Raw genomic sequence first — 23,140 nt, forward strand, 5'->3', positions numbered from 1 at the left:
ACTGGCTTCACCATTTGTTTCCCATCAGTGTCAGGACGACTCATGCATTCTGACTCTTCCTTTTTGCTCTGTTTGAAATGTCCCTTACTGAGCTTTAGAGGCAGCTTTGTAATAAAATGATGGAATATTACAATGTGAACTAAAGCTGGGGCTGGAACTCAAAATGGGGAGAAAACCCAAAAGGCCACATACTTGCCCTTCAGTTGTAAAATCTGTACTCTTATTTACTGCAGAATGTAGTGTGTTGTGTGAGGGTTGCGTAGCAACAAAATAAAGTTTATCTGTGTAAGGAAATATGAATGTTTTTCAGAGCATAGAGAAGCATGATTTCTGCTGTTTACTGCACTTACCATATCTGTTGCAATGTGGACTGTGTCAGATGTCAATTACAGACTAACTTCAGAAAAGCTGTTTATTTTAGATAGTATAAATGTTACTTAAAAGATAGGGGCATAATATCTTATGTTTAGATGTTTAAGATCTATTTCTAAAGTTTAGAAGATGCAGTTTCCTGTCTTTGCCCCAACCAGATTCAAGGAAAGTTCTGTAACTCTGTGGTCCAGGATAAATTCTGATGGTGAGGAAACCGGTTTCGTTACTTATACATAATTAACTATTTCTAGTTCCTCTGAGATAATGGGTTTACATTGTTTTTTCCTGCTTGTTATCTCAAAATTGTCTGATTGCCTCCCAGTTCAACCCTAGTAAGAACAGACATGCATTAAAAACCACAACTAGAGCCAAATACTAAAAAGCTGTGAAACAGTGTTAAGAGAAATGAAATTAGTGTGCCTGGTAGACTTCTATGTTTAAAATATTCCACAGTGAAGAGAATTTCCTTTGATTTGAGACATCCAAATCCAACTGCTTCTGGAAGTTATTAAAAAAAGGTAGGAATTCTGTTTGGTTTTGATTTTGGGTTAGAAAGCAGAAGGATTCATGAGTGCCCTCAACAATTTTCAAAGCTGAACAATGTCCAGTCTAAGCATAACTCTACCTCACAGTTCCTTCACCTGGAGAAGCTGAGAAGAAAATGTAGCACACATAACAGGTGGTGGGGGTAGATCTTTCTGCAGTTTGTGAGGGTGTTTCTGAGGAGAATATAAGCAATATAATAACAGAAGAAAATAATAGGTCTTTGTGGGCTACTTTAAGTAGAAAAATACAATAGTTGCCTCCAAAGTAACAAGTGAACACAACAAACTCATAGAAACAATTAGTCACGGTCCTCAGGACAAGGCATAGAAGTAGGGGGGGAATGAAAGGTCTATTTTGCATTTATGATGCTTTACTATATCTGCCTATCTGTATGTCAAATAACAAAAACAGTGGCTTGATGGTTTGAATTGTGAAATTATTTTCTGACTTTACCGTAGCTCCATATTAAGCCATACATACCAAGAAAAAATGTCTACACAGAAAAAGTTCTAATAAGGGAGGAACATTGAGTGATATTTATCTACCCGGAAAGACAGCACTCAGCTGGTGTGCTGAGTGCCTAGAACAAAACAACCCATTTGGGAGGCTGGTGACTGAACAGTAACTGAATGGGGTTCCCTAACCACCTCTGAGGTAGACCAGGAATATTCCCTGGAAAAAAGAGATTGCAACTCTTAATGACAGAACATTTATCAGATCTTTTGTGGAGAGAGAAGAGACCAAAAGCAAAACCTGAGACTGTGAAAGAGGAGGATGATCCTGGACTTTTTAGAAGAAGGAAGTATCTCCCAAGAGGGTAAGATATGAGGCAGGCTTTTACATGCTGATGTTTCATATTCAGCCTATGTGTGGATTTCTCTTGTGCTGTCAGTTTAGAACATCCTGTTCTTGGAAGCATTCCCACAAAGTTGTCTCCTTGGGCCCAGTGAGCCCACAGAGGATTAAATCCACTGAAGAGAATACAGAAAGGAGTGGCACTTTAGATAGGATGTGTAGAAACCACTCGGGAGATTTAGAGAGGCTTCAGCCCTAGTTTGGAATCTCAACAACTGGACTCCAGAGACCCTTTTCTAGCACGAAAATACAGTCTGGGGAATAACAGTCTATGTCCAAGTGACAAGGTCAGTGAAAGAGCCTGTAACATTTGTCTGGCCAACTGATTGAGTACATCAAGGCTAGACATGCAGGGACCAGGGCCCTCCTAGGAAAAAAACAATATGCTTCTGCAAAAAACCCCTTTGAGCTGCAACACATTGGCGGTCTGGGCCTGGAGGACAGGTGTGGCTGCATTGGGAACGTATTTGCCGTGAAACCCTGGCAGTTAAACACAGCAGAGGAGAGTGCCGAAGCACGCAGGTGCAGGACTGCAGATGCGGCAGCCTGGTGAGCAGAACATGGCAGCAGATGATGTGACATCACCTGACTTTTTAGATAAAAATTGGAGGAGGAGGTTGGTGTAGCTTCTCGACAGATTTTATTCTCTCAGACTGTCAGTTCTTTGAAGTGGAGCCCTCCTGCTTTTTGAATGCCTGGAGTCTGCGCACAGGGTGGAGAATCCAGTAAGTAAATGATAGGAGTCATAACTGAGTGCACTGAAGCTGAAGAGCTGTGAAAGACATGATCTGTTTTCTCGTGACCTCCACCTCTCGCTGTGACTCTGGGACATGTTATTGTGTTTTAACTGGTGGCCAAGTCAAACAAATAGCTCTGGAACTGGTAAGAACTCTACCTCCATCCCCAATTTTTCAGGTTAAGCATGAAACTTGTCTGTCTTACTGGGAATTTCTGAACATAAATAAACAGACACTTAGAGTAACTCGCTTTGATAAATGGGCAGTGTAGGTCGGGGCCTGTTGGATCTGCAGGCGACTCAAAGATGAAGCAGAGCTGGGGAAGTAAGCAGGAATGGCTCTGCTTTTCTTGGCTTCTGAAATGGTTTTCAGGCTGAAATCAAATACTGAGAGCACGAGGAAAGCTGGCTTCTGAAGTCATGATTTTGCACTGAACCTCACTGTAAGGATATCTCTTATAAAGCTACTTTTGATGTGGAAATTTGGCTGTAAACCACACTGAAGGCCATTATAAATAACCACTTCATCACAGGACACACAGAAGTTGGCTTCCTTGAACACTCCTAGAAAGCAAGTCTAACCTTATTGAGCCATAACCTCAGCTAGTGTAAATCAGAGAGGCTCTATTGACTTCATTAGTTTATACTGATTTACACCAGCTGTGACTGTGGCCCACAATACAGCAAGATATATCGGCTTTTAAATTCTGTCACTGAGTGTTGAACAAAACTGTTTTTAAAACAAGATTGGCAATCCCAAATTTAGATACTAATGAGACACAGCACTGTAATTGTTTCACGATGCCTATATGCTCTGTTTTGTTTTCATTTTTGCCTTGCTTCTGTTTTTCTTATCTCCTGCCAAACAGAGGGAGAGTACCACATATGTTACATTCATAACAAAGATGTTTTGCTGCTTTGAGAACATGTCCTCCAGATGCAAAATGTCTTTGTGTTGTAGTTCAGCTGCTTCTTTTGCATAGGTACGTTGGTTATGCGCCAATATAAGAATACCCTTGAGGGCCAGCCCCATGGTTCTCCAGGGCCTGGAACTCTTGAAGGGGCCACCCAGAGGCTGTCCCAGCTGAACTTCAAAGATCTGATTCTTCCTTAGGTCTTTCCAGCTCCTAATCCATTACTTCATATGGGCGGGATGAATCGTGTCCAGGAGCACCCTGACAGGAATGCCCTGAGACCGTCAATACATCTCCTTTGTCACAATCCTGCAGGGTGCTCATGTAGTTATCCATACTGAGTAATCAATTTCACTGGCAGCTCCTTTATGGTATAGAAGGCTGGTAGATACATACAGATGGTTTGTTTAGGGAAGCGGAAGACGCTTACATAACTAGACTGACAATGATTAATATTGATTATTATTTTATGACAGCAGCAGCCATAATTTCTAGTCAAGGTCAAGACAGCATTGTGCACTGCAGAGATGCTTTTCGGCAAGCAGCAGTCTCTACCCAGCAGAGTCTGAAGTGTAAATTGACAGGCTCAGGAAGGGGAAGTCTCTTTCTATAAAATGAGGAGAGAAAAAAACTGATTTCCCCAGTTAAGTGGGATTTCCATTCCACTGCCTTAATTGTAAATCATGCCGTTCTCTCTGAGGCAGACAGCTCTGAGGTGGACATCGTGTATCACAAATACCCACCAACCATGTGAAAGGTCCACAGATGAACTAACTACAGAGCAGAGGTAGAGCTAGGCCACAATAGAGACTTTGACCTGTGTATTTTTCCTTGCAGAAGGTGGAGCTCCTTACACAACTGGGACTATATCTTATCCTCTGCCAGTTTTTCAAGCAAAATCTGATTGTGGTGGCTTTGCAGTACAAGAATGGAAGACCTCTTATTTCTTGCTGGTTATCTAGAATTCAATAGCATAACATAATTTTACTTGGGTTCTCCCCAAGCCTGTCAGTATACTAGCCCCTTTAATTCTCTATACTGTGTTTCACGAGATTTTCCTGTTAGGAGGATGGCAAGTAGTGGATTTAAAGCACTTAGTTGTCATTAAAAAGGTTCCTGCAGACCAGGTACTCACGGTTAAGTTAATTTCATACGAGATTTGTCTAATTTTCAAGAAGGATCATGAAGTCTTCAAAGGAAGGAGCAAGAATCCTACAATAAGGCAATGTGGCATAAATTTAGCTCTTAGAGAAATTCAGGATGTGTACTGTACATATTTCCACTCGGCACGGTTAGCAAGTAAGTTCAGCATGTATTGCTACTGGGCCCAGAAATCTAGCAAGGATGTGAGATAAGCAATCTTCATAACAGGTGACACCTGAATGCCAATCAGATGGGAAATCTGAACAGCAGGATCATCTCACATCCCTAAGCTTCCCTTTGAGTCTGTATGCATGCTCTATCAAAGATAAGCTAGCCTGGTGTGTTGAAGAGTGCAGGTGGGATATCTATTATAATTTTGATATAAATTGTCACTGACTCGAGTTACACATCTGTAGCCTTCCCAGCAGATAGTTAAGAGGAGCAAAAAATAATGAATTTGGTATAAGCAAATTCCCTAACGAGCTTACGTCTCTACCCAGAAATCTGGAAAAACTAAAGAAGTGCCCTTCATACAAGAAACTCCACTGGCAAGCTCTTTGAAAGAGTTACAAACAGAGAAATTTATATTAGGAAAAGAGAACTCAGTCACAGTCTTAGGAAAGCACAACAACAGAATATATATGCAAATAAAGAATAAGGGCTGGCAATAATCCACCTCATTTCCTTACTGCCTACTGGTGAGTTTGTTCCACAGCTTCTACTCTATGGCTGCAGGTCCCGGGGTGCCAGTATCCGTCTCCGCTTTGTTGTGACATTGCATCTCATCACGTCCTGCATATTGCTGCTGTGTCTGCACCAAGCCTTTGCTGCAAAGTCCTTGGGTTTGGTCTCTCAGGGAAGCTGGAATAAGAGAGATGCCTGGGACCTTTGGGAAGAGTCTTTGCTGTTTGAAAATACTTCGAAATGAGGTGTGGATAGGTGTGGGTGTTGGTGAAGGACTTTTGGCCAGAAGGTAAGAGCTCTTTTCATTTTTCAAGAGCCCCCTACTCAGGATTAAAGTTCAAGTCTAGTTATAGTGGTTTGCAGATAGGACAAGGGAACCTGCGTAGGTGGGAGTTTGGCATAAGCCATAGGCGGCCTATGGTGCTTCAGCAGTGCTTTACACCATATGGTGTCCGTAGAGAAAGCACTGAGTGCCTCCTCAAGGCAGAGGAGCCCAGTCCCTGGTTCCCAGGCTACGCACCACCTATAGCCACAGTAAAAAAGTTAAAAAGGAGGATAGCAAAGACCTTAAAGTGCTCTTGACTACATCATGTTATTCTCCCAGTAACTGGCTGTTCTGGGGACAGGGAGGTTAGGGTTTGCTGTTCCCGAACTTCTGCTGTAAGGGTCATATGCTTGGGTAAATAAAAGAAGCCCACCACCATTACAACATTCTTTCCACTTCATCTGTTTAGATGCTGATACAATCTTTGTCCAAAATGTTTAGGGCCAAATCATGAGCTACTATAGCTCTGTTGCAATCTGTGGAGTTGTACTGATCCATGTCAGCTGAGAATCTGAACTTAGGGGCTCATCTCTCCCTACGCTGCCAAGAGGCACTGGAAGTTTTGTGTATACCCCATCAGGCCCACAGTGTTTGAATTTTTGGGTCTTGCAACTGTCATGCGAGGTATGTGATTGTCTCTCTTATCAGGAATTTTGAGACAACAGTTACCTTTTGTAACTGTTGTTCTCAATTCTGCTGATGTTTCCCAACCAAAGTTGCCCTATTACAGAGTTGATACTGAACATCAGACCACCTTGTGTGAATGGAAAAATGAACAGCCCTGGTGCATGACATACACACTTTCATGTATAAATAAACAAGTACCTTATGACTTCTCTACTTCACTCTTCATGTTATCTATCCATAAACTATACCTTACCCGGATTCAGTGTCCCAACTTTTGCTTTTTTATGTGCTCACTGTTAACTTGGAAGACGGCCACAGCTGTACAGCAGGCCTAAAAGACCTTTCTGATAGTTCTAGCTCCAGCTTTCTTTTCTGGTTATTCAGTGGTGCCAAAGAAACTCGGAAGACCTCGTGGTGCATCATTAACAGCTTCTTCTCATGTTAGTCTATGGATAGTCACTTGCAAGTAGTTACGCATAGGTTTGTAACTGCTGCATAACAGACTACAAAACCACACAAGACCTAAATAATTTGCTGGCATGCTAATGAACATTAAACCCAGACAGTTCAACCATCTGCATGCTCTGCTTTTTATCAGTTTCAAGTGTGTTGGGTTTGGGTGTATGTGTGTCCCTCCAACATAAAAACATACTTTTGATCTATCAGAGAAAGGCCCTTTTGCCATAAAGATAAAATGTATTCCTTTTGATTCTCAATCCTTTTTCCATTATTGCTCTGATATGGATGGGAGTTGTATTGTCAGTTATTACAGAGGATGTAGAGTGCATTCAAAGAACAAGAACTGTAGAGTACATCCAGCCAAAAAGCTCTTTTATACATGTTGTTGTTTACTGATGTGTTTGGAAATCTTTGGTCCTATATGATGAGCAAAGATTTTTGGCTGCAACGTAAAGCATCTCTAAGCCAACACTGCACACTGCTGCCATGATCTCTACAGCTGTGATTGCAGCACAGTCATAGAGAAAGCTTCCTTTCTGACTGAATCTTCCCTGCAATGTACTGGATAATTTACACTGAAGGATTTGTATTGCCTCTATCAGGATTTTTTTGGTTATAAAAATAGGAAGAGCAATATGTATATCACTAAACATATTAATACATGGGAACCCAGGAAAGAATATCCTAAGCTTCGCTGGTTTTGATGGTTAGAAAAGTACAGCGACTGATTGACATTTTTCAAAGAGTTTGAAATCTTTGGAAAAGCAAAGTGTCTGCATGCCATATAAGATGATGCATCAAAGTAAAGGTGTCTTTGCAGAGGAGACAGCCCTCTTAAGTAATATTCCTTTCTTCACAGCTAGCCTTTTTCAGTCTCACCTTCCCACCCTCTTCAGAAAATGGCTAAGGAGAAATTCCTCAAAGTTTTTCTTGCCTTTTCTACTTGGAATTGGTGTATGCTCCCTTCCCTACAGCCTTCATTGGCTGTGGGAAAGTGTTGCTGTGATTAATTTTTTTTTTCCTTGTTTTTGTTTCTAGTGCTGGCAATAGTTAGACCATCCTGCAGTGCAGCAGCATCACAGGAAAGGCCAGAACAGCTCATCTCAATATTAGTATGTTCAGTGAAGTGTGTCAATTAGTGTTTGCTTACGCTGTCACGGAGACACTTCTGTTGCCCCCACAAGATGCTTTTAAGCAGCACAATAGTATGTAAACAGATGATAAAAATGGAGTTGTCAACCTAGTAAGAACTTCACATTTTTGGGCGTAATGTAATTTTCCTGCAAGAAAATGGTCAGTAAGTAACCTTACGGGCTGTTTAGTGTCAAAAGCAGAAATTCCTGATATGCTATTTTCTCTTTGAGGATTAAAATCTTCCAAATGAAATGATCCCAAGTGCAAGAAACTTTGCACATGTGTCTGGCTGCCTTTTGATCTTACACGTATAAATACGTCCCAGGCATGCACACACAAAATGGTTATTTGTATGTGGAAGCAGAGGAGCCATGCTAAAGCATGTATCTAACATCTGCCTTATAATTTTTCCTGCCCTGATCATGACTTTTTGGAATTCATTTATATCCATAGCTGAGTGGCTCTAAAGAATAAAGCCCTAGCCTATGTGCCGCTCCCTGGGCTTATTGGTTTTACTGCTCTTGAAACAGCTCAGACAGGCTGCCTGAGGTCCTCACTGAACCTGCTGGTGAACTTGGTTCTGATTTCACAGAGATGAAGCCTGCTTTTTGCCTGTAGGTGGAAGCCATGCAGGACTTACCTTTGCAGGCTTTATACCAAGAAGTGTACATAGTTGATTATTAAGAAGGTGGAGAGAGTACTTAATCTTGGATTGGAGGTACCAGCAAGATGATTTTTGGGCTCTTTAAAGATATATAGGATCCAGTGGCTGAAAGCTGAAGGTATTAAAAACCTTTATTAAAAAAGTGTTGTTGTTTGGGGTTTTTTTGGGTTTTTTTTACCAGCGAAGGTTATTAGTGTTGGAATGTTCCCAAGGGACAGGGTAAATTGTCCTTTGTAGTATTTAAATGAAAAATAGATGTTTTTTTGAGAAGATATACTCTATTTTGGCCACAAAATATCGGAGACTTGTTGGGTGAAACGTTCTGTCTTTTTCATGGTGAAAATCAAATTACATGATTGCAACATCCCTAAAACTTACTAAGACTATTGCTTTCCTTTTGATGTTTTTCATGGGTTTTTTTTTTTTTTAATTATTTGTGGCTGAGCCTATGTGAACCAGGCAAGACACGACAGATTGCATGACCGATTTGTGTGACCCAAGCTATGAAGGGGTGTACCTGTTCCCCAATTCTGAATGGTGACAAACCTCTCTATCAGAACTTCCCTATGACCGTGGGCATTTAGCATTTTTTAAGCCTCTAAGATCCAGTGATGCTTTGGCTTAAGGTTTCCATCTATGTCCATCAATACAACTCTTTTGTCTGGATTGGTAGCTTGCTGAATTAGAGTCATTAAGGCTCTCGGCTGTCATCTTGTTTCTCTGACGTATCTGCTTTTGACTTTGCTGGTGTGGATACGTCAGATGCCTCGCTGTCTTGCTGACCCACAGTAGGTTTGAAAGCATAATTCCAGGCTTTGTGAGAAAGGAACATTTGTAAAGCAGCAGCCCCTCACTAATCTGCAGAGGGAAAACACATATGACAGGCAGTGGGGATTCCATTTTTCAGGATCCAGGGTTTAAGACAGGCTTAAAGGAGTCTTATTAAAAGTGTTTTCCAGGGCATGTGGCTCCTTCTGACAGCACCCAGGTGGTTAAGAAACCGGCATTAAGAATAAAAGCCGTTTCTCTTTTCTGCACAACAAATGGTTCAAGTGTCTGGTATTTGATTCAGAAAGGAAACCTGCAGCAGTCATGTCCCCTGAAATAAACCAAGCAACATTTTGAGCTGCCAACACTTCTGTCTATTACGTCAAGGCATCGCAAAGTTTAAAGCATAGCAAAGTAATATATGTATTTTTTTCAGTAATCCCAGGGTAAATATTAGGTAGACAGCATTTCTGCTTTGCGCATTAAAAACCCGACTGAATTTGAAAAGCCTGCAAGTGCACTTTGGGGATTTCGGAAAGTGTCGTTTGGCCATGAGCTAAGACCAGAAGCTGCCATTTTGCAGAGGGGGCAGGAGGGAAAGGCGTTTGGCCTCATTCATAACTTCACAGCTACTGCAAATATCAGCTGATGAATATTTATGTTATGATTGGCAGAGGCCCGAAAGGCAAAACGGGAGGAGGAGCAGAGGGGGAAGCTTAAGTTAGGAAAATGGTTGTCTGAACTCTGTGGGATTTCTTTACCAACACTTTCCATGCTTGAACAGTAGCTGCTGAATGAAATCATTATGTACTGAGCCCCTGTGCAGGAAAACAAGGTTTGTCAAGACTCTGTTTGTTAGCACCTCGTACTTTGTTTGAACCTTGGACATTCGCTGGGCCCTGTAAAGGGAAACTTTTTTCTTCAAATCAAACACGCTATAGAGCTAGCCAGTTTTCTTTTGTTTAGTTATTGCTGCGATGGCACAAGCTGTAAAACAGGCTCTCATCGTTTGGAAAACAGGGGGCCAGACAGCTATGTGAAGTGCTGCAGGGTGGTGTGGGTACTGAGAAGGTGCTGTTGCAAGGCAGACCAAGATTGTAGGTATGGAAAGGCTTACATTTGAGGTGTCATTATTAAACAAACCCGTAGTGCTTGACTGTGCCCAGCTGTGTTGGTATCTATAGGCTCATCCCCTGTCAGGAACACACTTAAAACTGGATGTCTGTCCTGCAAGGTGCTGCACAGCTACTGATAAGCAGAGGAGACAAAGGGAAATGCAAATTGAATTGTTTGGGAACAGAGCTAGGAGAGACTAGAAGCCAACAATGCTTTCCTCTTTGCACAAATCCTCAGCACAAACACTGTGTTGCCTTTAACTACTGCAGGCAATAAATGTTTGGTTAAAATGACAGTTATGTTGTTTTTTGCAAGAAGTAGCTCCCCAACAGTTCTTGTGTGTATCAGCAGTCTCCAGTGTTACTGGTTTAGTTAGTATTGCACTTGAATTTTAAGGAAGCAAAAGAGGCGAGTGTCCTTCCTCTATATAACATAATTTCAAAGTAATGTATTTCTTCATATTTGTATTATCTCAAGTCACTCACTGAGACGGTGAAAAAATCCAAATCTCTTCCTTTTGCCTTCACCAGGCTGTAAATTAACAGCAAAGAGCAGCTTTCAATAAAGTTCATGAACATGACTTCACTGTTGGGATGAATCAAGCCCAGGAAGGAAACCGGCTGAAGTAAGTAACTGCTGAAAGTCAGCTAGGGCTTACTAAAAGGGCGGTTGGCTGCGGGTGGCCAGGCTGAGCCCCCTTCTCAGGACCACAGGTCAGAAAGCAGCAGCTTGGGACTTGATGAAATGCAAGCACCTTTAAAGGCAGGCAGCCTGAGTTAGATGTATGGGAAAAAATAGATGTGCCCAGAATCAGTCATTCAGTTCAGAAAAATCATTCCACAGGGGCTCTGCAAAATTTACCAGGCTCTGCTTTAGAGGAATAGGGAAAAACCTAGATTTTGACTATTGTATTTCAGAGAAAACCCTAAACTCAGCACTGATTTGTCCGTTGTTTCTCTGGGAGGCGGCTTTTCTTAGACTGCTTATTTTAGAGGTACCTTAATTCCTCTAAAAGGAAGAAAATCTTAAGGAAATGCCCATGTGCAAGAAACCACAGGGGCCTTCTACCCCACGAAAACCACTCGCAAAGCCCTTCTGCTCCTTCCCGCCCTGTGAGGAGATGCCCATGTCTCCCGATTTACAGAAACCAGCAGATGGTGCTGCAACACATCGAGTATTTATTTCCCTAACGGGGGAAACGTGGGACAGCTGTAGCAGGGGCTGCCGCGGAACAGCCCCAAACCTTGAGGCAAACCGCCCCCACCGCGCCCGGTAGCCTTGTGCAATTGCAAATGCAGGCGGTGCAGCTCTGTCTCCCGTCCCGGAGGACTAACCTTCGACTCTTTGCTTTTTCCAAACATGCGAAGCGGTTTCTGAAGCGGAGGGGTCTTTCGCCTTGATCTTTCCTCACGCAGCAGCAAGATGGGGCAGCCATGAGGGTGCTGAGGGCGGTTGGGTGAGGGGAAGGTAGGTGCGGTGCCTCTCCTCAGGGGTGGTTGGTGAGGGATGTGGGGGTGGCAAGGCAGCCGTGATCCTCCGGCATTCTGCCCAGCTCGGCCTTCCTCAGGTGAGGGTTTACCTGGCAGTGCAGGTCTCAGTTTGGAGGATGCCCCTCAGAAAAGGCAGCCATGACTCACTGCTCCTCCAGGGCTTCCGTTGGTGCCGGGTTTGTGTCCACAGCTTGGAGTGGAGGTGCTTGGGGCATCGGGAAAGGCCTGTTTCTTCTCAAAAAATTTAAAAGTACCTCAAAAAAACCGAGAAACGATGGTGAATTTGTGCGCAGCGCTGCAGTGCTGCTGCCAGCCTAGCCCAGAGCCCCGGAACTTTCTGGCGCCTTTTGGAACCTTCTGGCGCTTGCTCTCTCAGGACAGCGGGGGCCACCCAACTGCTGCCTCTACCACCTGCCTGCAGCTTGTGCGGTGAAAATATTGAGGAAAACTCACACAAAAAAAAGGCAGAAGAGGAACAGGGGGAGCTTGGAGTGAGGTACAGAAACACAGGCAATGCACCATGAGCAAGCAGAGCATGTACGCGTGCAGGGAGGGCTCTCTAAAACATGGCGGTGTAAACTGGGACAGGCGTGGATGCAATGCATTATTTTTCCTCTCCTCTGTGGAAAAAGGAAAGTCCTCAAAACATTTGCTGTTTATTTGTGAGATTGTCCCTGCCTGCCAGCCAGCACCTGGTGCCACGAGAAGAAGGGGCTGAGGAGCTGCGAACTGGCAGGCAGCAGCGGCGAGGACAGGGAGAAATATGCTTGGGGAGGGACCTGACAACTCTGTGCAGCTGTTTTTGTTATACCACTGAGCTGTAAAGTTGAAAAATGATTTGAAAAGCAAGGGATATGCTGGGAGTACTGGCGTGTCCCGCTTATGGGCGCTTGGGGCATTCTGTGTAAATTGACCTTTCTTCCCCCCCCCCATTTTTTCGGATGGCTTAATATCGCAGCAGTGGAAGGGAAGAGCAACAACACGCTTGGAGTGCGGAGCCTCTTCCCTAATCCCTCTGGCACCGAACTGCACCAGAGTGAGCTGAGGACAGAGGCAAAGCCTGGCTGCTCCCTTTCTTTTCATTGCTGTAATCCAAAATGTGGAGGTTATTTCAGTGCGGAGGTTGCACGTGAGAAGGCCCTCAGTTTCTTTATAAAAAAAATCTCCTTGCTGGAGATGGAGCGATTTGCACTGGGCGAGTGTCTGGCCCACTGGCTGTACCGAGTGGTTTGTACGCTGATGCTGTGCAGACTGGGGTCACAGCCCCTGGGAGCAAGACCGCCTGCATCCCTTTCACAATAGCGATATGTAACTTTTCTTTTTTCTGCAGGATTATTTGATAATTGTGAGTCAGGGGTGTGTGTGGAGGTTTCTGGGCTTTCTTGGTCTGCTTGGGAGCCTGTTTGGAAGGTGACCCATTCGCTTCTGACCAAAAGCAGCTAGGAAAACCTGCCCCTAAGAGGAGTTACTCATTTGAATGAGGGAAAAGGGATGGAAAGAAGATTACTGTGTTTTGTGAGTAACGCAATATGTGACTCAAAATGTTAAGCAAGAGTGCTGACATGATAACCTCTTCCCCACAACTTGAATTCAGGGTGAGAGGCGTCAGGTTGACATGTGAAGTAGTTCTCCCTGAACCTGGGTTGCTGTGGCTTTGCATCCAAAGCTGCTGGAGTTGGAAATTAGTCCATAACCTAGAGAAAATGGAACTGTTTAGCAGGTTTATTCCTGTTATAGATGCGAAATTTAGAGGTCTTTGCTGTAGTCTTTGTGTTTTGATTTAGCAGATAGAGGGTGGATTTCATGCAAGAAAGCAAGAGGGTGTTGCGGCGGTGAAGCAGCCTTGCGGTATCAGGGCCTGCAGCCGTAGTTGCAGGCTCCTGCTGTGGCTTGGGCAAAACCTGGGGAGTAATCTCGTTTTTTCTTCCTCTCCAGACTGTCCTCTGTCCTTCTTGGATTTCTTGTATGATGCAGATTTGGGTTTCATCTCTGTATGGGAGCGGGTGCTGGTGTTCCTTTTGCAGGATAAGGTGGCTATGAGGTGTGTTTTTGATGGGCCTGTCGATGTTTCTTTTCCAAGAGGTTTGAGGAGCTAGGAATTGGACTGTGAAAGGATGGTTCCTTGCAGGGGCTCCGCATGTGCAACATCTGGAGAAGCTGAGTTCTGTGCAAAGGACAAATAGTTTGCTTAACTTGGCATTTTTAGATTTCAGAGTGTGGCTTTAGACTGAGTCTGAGTGACAATAAAAATAATTATTCTGTTAGAAAATTAGACAGTTATGGGAAATTTAGTAAGTCTCCTAGAAAATGGGAGTTTATTTTGACAAAATGAAAAAAAAAGGGGTGGGTGGGTAGCCTTTTTTACCTTTGTGTTGAAATTATTTCTTGAAAAAAGAAACAAACAAAAAGTTACTGTGATGACTTAATTTTTGATGCGTTTTTCTCTGGGCAATATCAATATAGATAGAGAACCCTTATGCTACTACGGGAATTTTATCTTCTTGTTCTGCATGTGAGCAAAGTCTTGATTAAGCTGACATGTTCTGTTAGGATATTCTGCCGGTGGATTTCTCCTGGAGAGCAATTTCCTGCTGGGGTTTGCTGGGTACTTCCTGAGAAAAGTGATGCTGTAGTTGTGCTGAGCCTGGGCCTGTTATGACTGAAGTATAGCGCTGTCAATTGGAAAAGGATACGCATTGAGAAAAGAAAATGCACTAATGCTATTATTAATGTCTCAAGTCCATATTCTTGTTCAGGAGTGGCTGTGCTTGTTCCAGTCTGTACTGGGACATCTCACTGAAGCATTATTAACAATTTTATTGGCAGTATGTACTGAGGTGATCTTGCTCTTGGAAGATTATGTCTGCATGCACTTGGTTTCCCTGCCTTGTGTGCAATGGTGCACTAAGCTGGGGTGATGCTCCTGGTACATATAAAAAGCATAGCTGTTGCAAATACTTCCTGCAACACATAAGGTTTTTCAAAATTACATGTTGCAAACATTAGTGTAAAAGAGGTAAGAAATTCAGAGTTAAAAAGGATGCAAATTACAGAAATGTCCTTCTTTGTCATTACTCTTCCCTAGCTTACCTCTTCCTCCCTGCAAACCATGCATTTATGGTTTTGGTGTCTGAGCTTGAGCACAGAGTTGTTTAATTTCTTCAGGTAGCAGACAGGGAAGGAAGCAAAGATGTAGGTAGGTAAACATTAATTTTGTTGTGGAAACCACATGCTGCCTTGTTGCAGAAAGTGCCTTCAAAGAGTGTTGGCTAGATCATCCTGCCTGGGGGAGAGCTGCCACAGGCCGAGTTCCTTGGCGTGGGGGTTAAAAGGATTGCGGTCTGACTCAGGACAAACCAAAGGTGAGCGAGCCCATCCTGGAGCTGATGCCCCATAGAAAAGAGTGTGCTTCCACCTGCCCCCAAAATGTCTTGTGACTGTTTTCATGCTTACTTCAGATTTCTACTACTTTTTTTTCTACTTACTTCAGATAACTACTCACAGGATGTAGCGCTTTTGTGTGACTCCCTGTTGCATTGTGCTGCCCTAGACAATGTGGTTTGTTGTGGTGGTGTTTTTTTTTTTTTTAATGAAGGATCATTTCCTAAAATATGTTGTACTGTGTTTTGCGATAGGGTGGTAAATACTGCTTGCTTTGTCAACTATGGGATGTACTATGGGTTGCAAATGATTGGTTGCCTAACAGGCAGTAATTTAATTTGTAAGAAATATTGTTAGTCTGGCTTTAAGAAATCTGTATTTTTTGTACAGAAGTCTTGTGAGAATGATAAGAATTTGGATGAACTTGCACAAAGGTAGTTAAGGTAAGTGGGAGACTAGACATCTAATACCTTGGCAGATTTGGCCATAGTTTTGTGCAGTCACTTTAAAAAAAAAAAAAATTAGCTGTGATTTTCTGACTTTAAGGAAACTTAATTTTATACTTTGCTTTGGGACATGACATGGACAGTTCTAATCCCTGAAATTGGACAAAAGCAAAGCAGATGGATCTGCTTTGGAAAGGATTTCAGTTTTCCCCTAGAAGTCTATGAACATTAGCAGATCACACTATACCTCCCGTCTAGGAAAGTGCTCTGTGGTTTGAGGTTTTATTATAGACTTTTTCTATAGCTCCACTCAGGGTAGATTAATGCTCAGATGGCAGGCCAGCAAGGCAAAAGCCAGGTGTTTAGGATGTGGCATTGGTGACTCAGTAGATGGTACACTTCCTTCTCCATCAACGTGAAACAAGTGTCCTTGTGTGGTAACAGGGACGGGTTATTTCTTGGCTGACATGAAAAAAAAACCAAGGTCACTACTAAGACTTTGGGACTTGTACAGGAAGGTCTTCTGTTCTCTGTCGTGAATGGGAAATTAGCCTCGGGATCCCTTCAGCTGAAGAAATGACACCCTTTAAAAATGAAAACTGTAAAGGGCTGTATTGCAGTGGAAGCAAGAAACCCCAGCTGATGTCAGGGTCCCATTGTGCCTCACATAAAAATAAGGATGGGTGAATGGGGAATTCTCCCTGCTCATGTTTAGATGGAAACACCATTGAGTGAGCACCAGAGTTACCTGAAAGGGTATGGGTGGACTTGGAGCCAGGATCTTAGTGGCGTACATTAGCAGAGCTTTACCTTTCCTGTCTCTGAGCAGGTATGTGAACAGTATGGTCCGTCCAGTTACCTATCACTTACATGTTTGAACTTGAGTTCATTGGATTTGATGCTGCCTCTGTAACTTGCTATTTGCTACTGATCTGGGGACTGAATTGCCTGTCAGAGGAAAAGGGAAGGACAGATACTATTCTGGCTGTTCATTCGTGACACGGCTGGACTTTGTGTGTCTGGGAAGTGAGAATACAGCGATAGCTCACTGCTCTGTGCATGTTCCCACAGATAGTAAGATACACCATTGTTTCTTTTTGGCTACAACTTGGACCTAGAATATGGAATTACACAGCAAAATTTGGAGTCCTGACAAAACTAAAAACTTTTCTGAGCTCAGTTCACACTTAAAATCTGCTTTATTTTTGTAGCCACAGAAACCCAAAACAATCGTAAACAAAAAATCTGATTCTACAGCACAGTTTACAGCAAAGAGCACCTTCTGTATCTCCAGAGTTACAGCTTACGTAGGCTCTTGGTCTTGTTATAAAGTTCACAGTGCATCTTTTCAGTGTAAGGGTTTGAGCATCATTGCCTGTCAAGATTGCAGTAGGTATGTGTTTCTTCTTCCTGTGGACATGGCATCTGCATTATTTTTTTACTAAATTAAATCATTAGATGGGATTACGTAGTGTTACATGAAGCAGTTTCAGGGAAAGGTTTATGTCTTTCTGAACGCCTTCATAACCTCACTAGTGTTTCAGCGTAAATCTAGATGCCCTAAATGTTTGTGAGGGAGTTAGATCCTTGACCTCTGTCGGGTCCCTTGAAAACCCTATTAGTGCCTATCTGTGCTTAAACAATTTTGAAAAGCCTATCCTTAATCTCTCTCCGCCTCATTTGCATTGTTCTGTAGTAACATAAAGAAATACCCAGACTAATATTGTTCTGTTCTTTCTTAGAGTTAGCTGTTGTCTTGACTTCCTTGAATTTGTCAACAGAGAAATATTTGCTGATTAGTGAAAATAAACCTGGTACTTTCCCCCCTCTATCTGATCAACAAAATAAAGCGCAGTAGCTGCGCAGCTTGAAAATATTTGTAAAAATACATGGAATTTTTTTCCTAGTTTCAGACAGCCAGATAAGAAGCAATAGGATCAGTGAGACATTGCAGGTGGCTATCAGGTAGCTCTTTTTTAAAAAAAGAGGAGTGGCAGATTACTAATCTTGGGGGTTTTGCCATCCCAGGTGGTGGGGTTTAAAAGGTGATACTCTGATTTGCTGGGACATGAAAACGTGTGTCATGGTGCACATGGAAGTAAGGCTCGTTTGAAAGCCAGACTGGGAAAACACGGCATGAAAGAAAGTAATACAAAATTAAGAAATGCTGGTTGTGATGATACTTTTGTCAGTCGTTGGTTCATAGCTGGAAGCAGCTCTTCTGTAAGCACTAAATAATCAGTGGCACCTGCTAGTAAGCTGTTATATTCAGGACAGATAGGAGGAAAGGAGCATCTGTGTCTTTACTGGTAAGGGTGGTTGCTGGAGTAATGTTTCCACTATAATGTCACTGCCTGTATTGCCCATATATTTAAAAAGACAGAGTAGGAAAAATACCTTGAGTTTTATCCTGATTGGTCAGGTACAAGGGAACAAATGCTGAGGAAAGTTTTCACTGAACTATGATGCTTACTGATGGTGGATGTTATGTTACAATTTCTTAGCTGGAGGCTCAGTGGCGGATTAGTGCTGGAGAGAGACACCCAGGGAATGACTACAGAGGGAAGCAGTGGCCCAATTAGTCTACTAGGCTTCCAGGCAGTTTGTATCTGGTGCTGAGGTTGGAAACATTTTATTTTTCTAGGGAACTTCTGTCTTTTTGAAAAGCTGAAAATCTTTTTGCTGGGTGGACTTCAGCTTTTCTGATGAAAAATTGCACTTTCCTATGGAAAGCAAAGCCTGTCTTTGGAGGGCACAGTTCTGATGGACATACAGGTTGCCTTAGGTGGAAAAATTTCCTACCAGCTCCACACATTCAAAAGAAATGGTTTTTGAATGAGCTTCCCTAATGACAGTGAAGCTATTCCAGTAATCCTTGTGCAGGCAGACCGTCCAGGGATTGGCATATGACTCTGTTCATTGCAGGCTGTCCAGCTTCAAGTTACTTTTAAGACAAGTCATTTTCCTTCCAAGACTCTTTGCATTGTGCAGGAGTGGCTGCAAAACACTTTCAGTAATAAATTCACTGTTATCTATAATCGTGAGGCATTGTATTGAGCTGTGATTTAACAGCTATGACTGCTAGGACCTGCAGTAAACAAAGCACTAGTGGTTTTTTTGCAAAGGATGAAACTAGTTCATAGCAAAGTTAAATGAGTTTCTGCATGCGCTACTGGTGGTGATTCTGATTTGTGGGCTTTCACTCTCACTCAAACTTAAATGGTTCACAAATTTCCAGCAGAATAATTTTTTTACATTTGAGTACTGATAAAGACAAAGCTCTTTAAAACTTACAGGTAGTTTGAGTGGCAGCTGAACCTCCCTTCAGCATGGAAAGAGGAAGGTGAACTCCAGTGGATGTGAAAGTAGTATGACTAAGATACTAGCAAGCAGCACACGTCAGGAAATGTTCTCTCAGGTTGGTCTGGCTGTCTGGGGAAGTGTTGGAGTACAAATGATGAAAGATGTGAAGACCTTAAAAGATTGGGGTCTGCAGGGAAAAAGGTTGGAAGGTGAGGGGCAGGGAAGAAGCCAGCCCATCATGGAAGCCTGACTGTCTGTCCTGGTTTCAGCCAGGATAGAGCTGGTTTTCCTCACAGAAGCCAGTGTGAGACTGTGTTTTGGATTTGGGATGAGAAACTGTTGATAATGTGCTGATGTTTTGGGTTGTTGCTGAGCCGTCAAGGACAGTCCAGCTTCTTGTGCTGGCCTGCCAGCGAGCAGGCTGGGGGTGCACGGGGAACTGGGAGGGGACACAGCCGGCACAGCTGACCCAGACTGGCCAAAGAGATATTCCCTACCATACGACGTCATGCCCAGTACATAAACTGGAGTTGGCCGGGGGGGCGGAAATCGCTGCTCGGGGACGGGCTGTCGATCACGGGGTGGTGAGCAATTTCTGTATTGGGCATCACTTGTTCTTATACATTCCTTTGTTGGTATTATCATTATTGTTCCCTTCTTTCTTTCTGTCCTATTAAACCGTGTTTATCTCAACCCACGAGGTTTTTCCTAATTCTCTCCCCCGTCCCGCTGTGGGAGGGAGAGTGAGCGAGCGGCTGCGTGGTGCTTAGTTGCCGGCTGGGGCTAAACCACGACAGTCCTTTTTGGCGCCCAACGTGGGGCCCGAGGCTTGAGATAATAACGGTTGCAGGTCACAATATCAGTTTGATTTGCATCATGCTCTCATCTTTGCTGTACATGTTAAGGATCGGTGTTGGTTTCTGCGGGCTGCTGTACTCTGCAATGATTAGTAATGTCTCGCCTGTGAATTTTGTTTTTAGAGCACTGACCTTGAGCTTAATGTGGTATCATCTGAGCTCTGTACTAAAGCCGTTACTGTATTTTGGCTACAGTCTTGTGGAGACGATTAGCAATTATACTTCTGCCTCTGAAAGGTTTTTTATGGAGGAAATGCAGAATGGTACCTTTGATACCCTCTATCATAACATTTCCTCCTTCATCACAATAATTTTTCAGTATTTTGAACACCCTTGGCTGGTTAAAATACCTCTATTGCTACTTCTGGGGAACATGGTTTCAGTTTTGTCTAAGGTTGGCAAGCAATTTAAGAATATCACCCGGAGATCTGCCCCAAGGCTGGATAGTTATGAATGGCAGGGTGTGTGGAACAGCATGGGCAAATGCCTGGGGCGGTGGGCACCTCCGGTGTTTTGGAGCTTCACTCCCGAACAAGTGCAGAATCCTGATAAACTAGCAGAATATCTGGAAGAAGTATGCTGTCAGCCTGGCAGCTCCAAGGAGACACAAATCATTGCCATGTGCTGGGGCCTGGCCCATGCCTACCGAACCCTATTTAACACTGTGCAAAGGGGAGAGGGGCTCTCTGGGTCTGATGGCAATGTGGCAGGCACTGTGACTACTCCAACGTCTGTAGCAGGCACTGTCACTACTCCAACCCCCACGGTGGGCACTGCCACTACTCCAACCCCCACGGCGGGCACTGTAGCTACTCAGACTGTTGCAGCTGAACCAGAGGACCAGCCCATCCCGGTATCAGTTGCCCCTGTACAAAAGAAGAAATCTTGGAAGCGGAAGTCAGCTCGTTTAGTAAGGGAGGAGGAAGATCCTGCTAAGAAGGAGCCAGAGGAAGAGAGTGAGGAGGCAGAGTGCTCTGAAGCAGGGCCATCACAAGCACGGAAGAGGGAAGAGAGCGAGTCATCGCTTGAAGAGGAGGAAGAGGAAGAACTTATAAAAGAGACGGTAACTACCCGATCTCTATCCCTGAGTGAATTGCGAGATATGCGAAAGGATTTCAGCCGTCGTCCAGGTGAGCACATTGTCACCTGGCTGCTCCGATGCTGGGATAATGGGGCCAGTAGCCTGGAATTAGAGGGTAGGGAAGCCAAGCAGCTGGGATCCCTTTCTAGGGAAGGGGGCATTGACAAAGCAATTGGAAAAGGTGCACAAGTCCTCAGCCTCTGGAGACGACTCCTGTCGGGTGTGAAGGAAAGGTATCCCTTCAAGGAAGATGTTCTATGTCACCCAGGCAAGTGGACCACCATGGAGAAAGGTATCCAGTACCTGAGGGAGCTAGCGGTGCTGGAAGTGATTTATGGTGACTTGGACAATGGACAATCATCCAAAGATCCAGATGAAGTCAATTGCACGCAACCTATGTGGCGGAAGTTTGTACGGAGTGCACCATCATCATATGCCAACTCATTAGCAGTAATGGCCTGGAAGGACGGAGAGAGACCAACGGTGGATGAATTGGCTGGCCAACTCCGGCAATACGAAGAAAGTCTCTCTTCCTCCCTACGGGCCTGCGTCTCTGCTATAGAGAAACTGTCCCGAGAGTTCCGGCAATTCAAAGAGGATATGCCCTACCCTCCACCCATACGGACCAGTGTCTCAGCCATTAGGAGTAAGCGCTCTTCTGTTCAAGAGAGAAGATATAGAGGATACACACCCCGAGCCACCCTGTGGTTTCAATTGCGTGACTACGGAGAGGACATGAGGAGGTGGGATGGAAAACCTACCTCGACCCTAGAGGCACGAGTACGCGAGCTGCAAGGAAAAACAATTACAAAAGGGGGTTCAGGTTCCTCGAGGAAAATCGTCGCTCCACTTTCCAGTGGGCAGCTTCCCAGAAAGAATAGAAGAGCTGATCTCACCTCTGATCCTCTTGAAGGGACTTCTGATTCCTATTTACAAGAAGTGGGTAACGAGTACTATGAGCAGGATTAGAGGGGCCCTGCCTCCAGCCAGGCGGAGGAGAGGGACAACCGAGTTTATTGGACTGTGTGGATTAGATGGCCTGGCACGTCAGACCCACAGGAATATAAGGCTTTAGTGGACACCGGTGCACAATGTACCCTGATGCCATCAAGCCATATAGGGGCAGAACCCATCTGTATTTCTGGAGTGACAGGGGGATCCCAACAGCTGACTGTACTGGAGGCTGAAGTGAGCCTAACTGGGAATGAGTGGCAGAAGCACCCCATTGTGACTGGCCCAGAGGCTCCATGCATCCTGGGCATAGACTACCTCAGCAGAGGGTATTTCAAGGACCCAAAAGGGTACCGGTGGGCTTTTGGTATAGCTGCCTTGGAGACGGAAGAAATTAAACAGCTGTCCACCTTGCCTGGTCTCTCAGAGGACCCTTCTGTGGTGGGGTTGCTCAGGGTCAAAGAACAACAGGTGCCGATCGCTACCACAACAGTGCACCGGCGGCAATATCGCACCAACAGAGACTCCCTGATCCCCATCCATGAGCTGATTCGTCGGCTGGAGAGCCAAGGAGTGATCAGCAAGACTCACTCACCCTTCAACAGCCCCATATGGCCAGTGCGAAAGTCTAATGGAGAGTGGAGACTGACAGTAGACTATCGTGGCCTGAATGAAGTCACGCCGCCACTGAGCGCTGCTGTGCCGGACATGCTAGAACTTCAATATGAACTGGAGTCAAAGGCAGCCAAGTGGTACGCCACCATTGATATTGCTAACGCGTTTTTCTCGATCCCTTTGGCGGCAGAGTGCAGGCCACAGTTTGCTTTCACTTGGAGAGGTGTCCAATACACCTGGAATCGACTTCCCCAGGGGTGGAAACACAGCCCTACCATTTGCCATGGGCTGATACAAACTGCACTGGAACAGGGTGAAGCTCCAGAGCATCTGCAATACATTGATGACATCATCGTATGGGGCAACACAGCAGAAGAAGTTTTCGAGAAAGGGAAGAAAATAATTCAAGTCCTTCTGAAAGCTGGTTTTGCTATAAAGCAAAGTAAAGTCAAGGGACCTGCACAAGAGATCCAGTTTTTAGGAATAAAATGGCAAGATGGACGTCGACAGATCCCAACGGATGTGATCAACAAAATAACAGCTATGTCTCCACCAACTAGCAAAAAAGAAACACAAGCGTTTCTGGGTGTTGTGGGTTTCTGGAGAATGCATATTCCAAATTACAGTCTGATTGTAAGCCCTCTTTATCAAGTGACCCGGAAGAAGAACGATT

Source organism: Phaethon aethereus (genome assembly GCF_964289735.1).
Source record: "Phaethon aethereus genome assembly, chromosome: 3".
Taxonomy (NCBI): Eukaryota; Metazoa; Chordata; class Aves; order Phaethontiformes; family Phaethontidae; genus Phaethon; species Phaethon aethereus.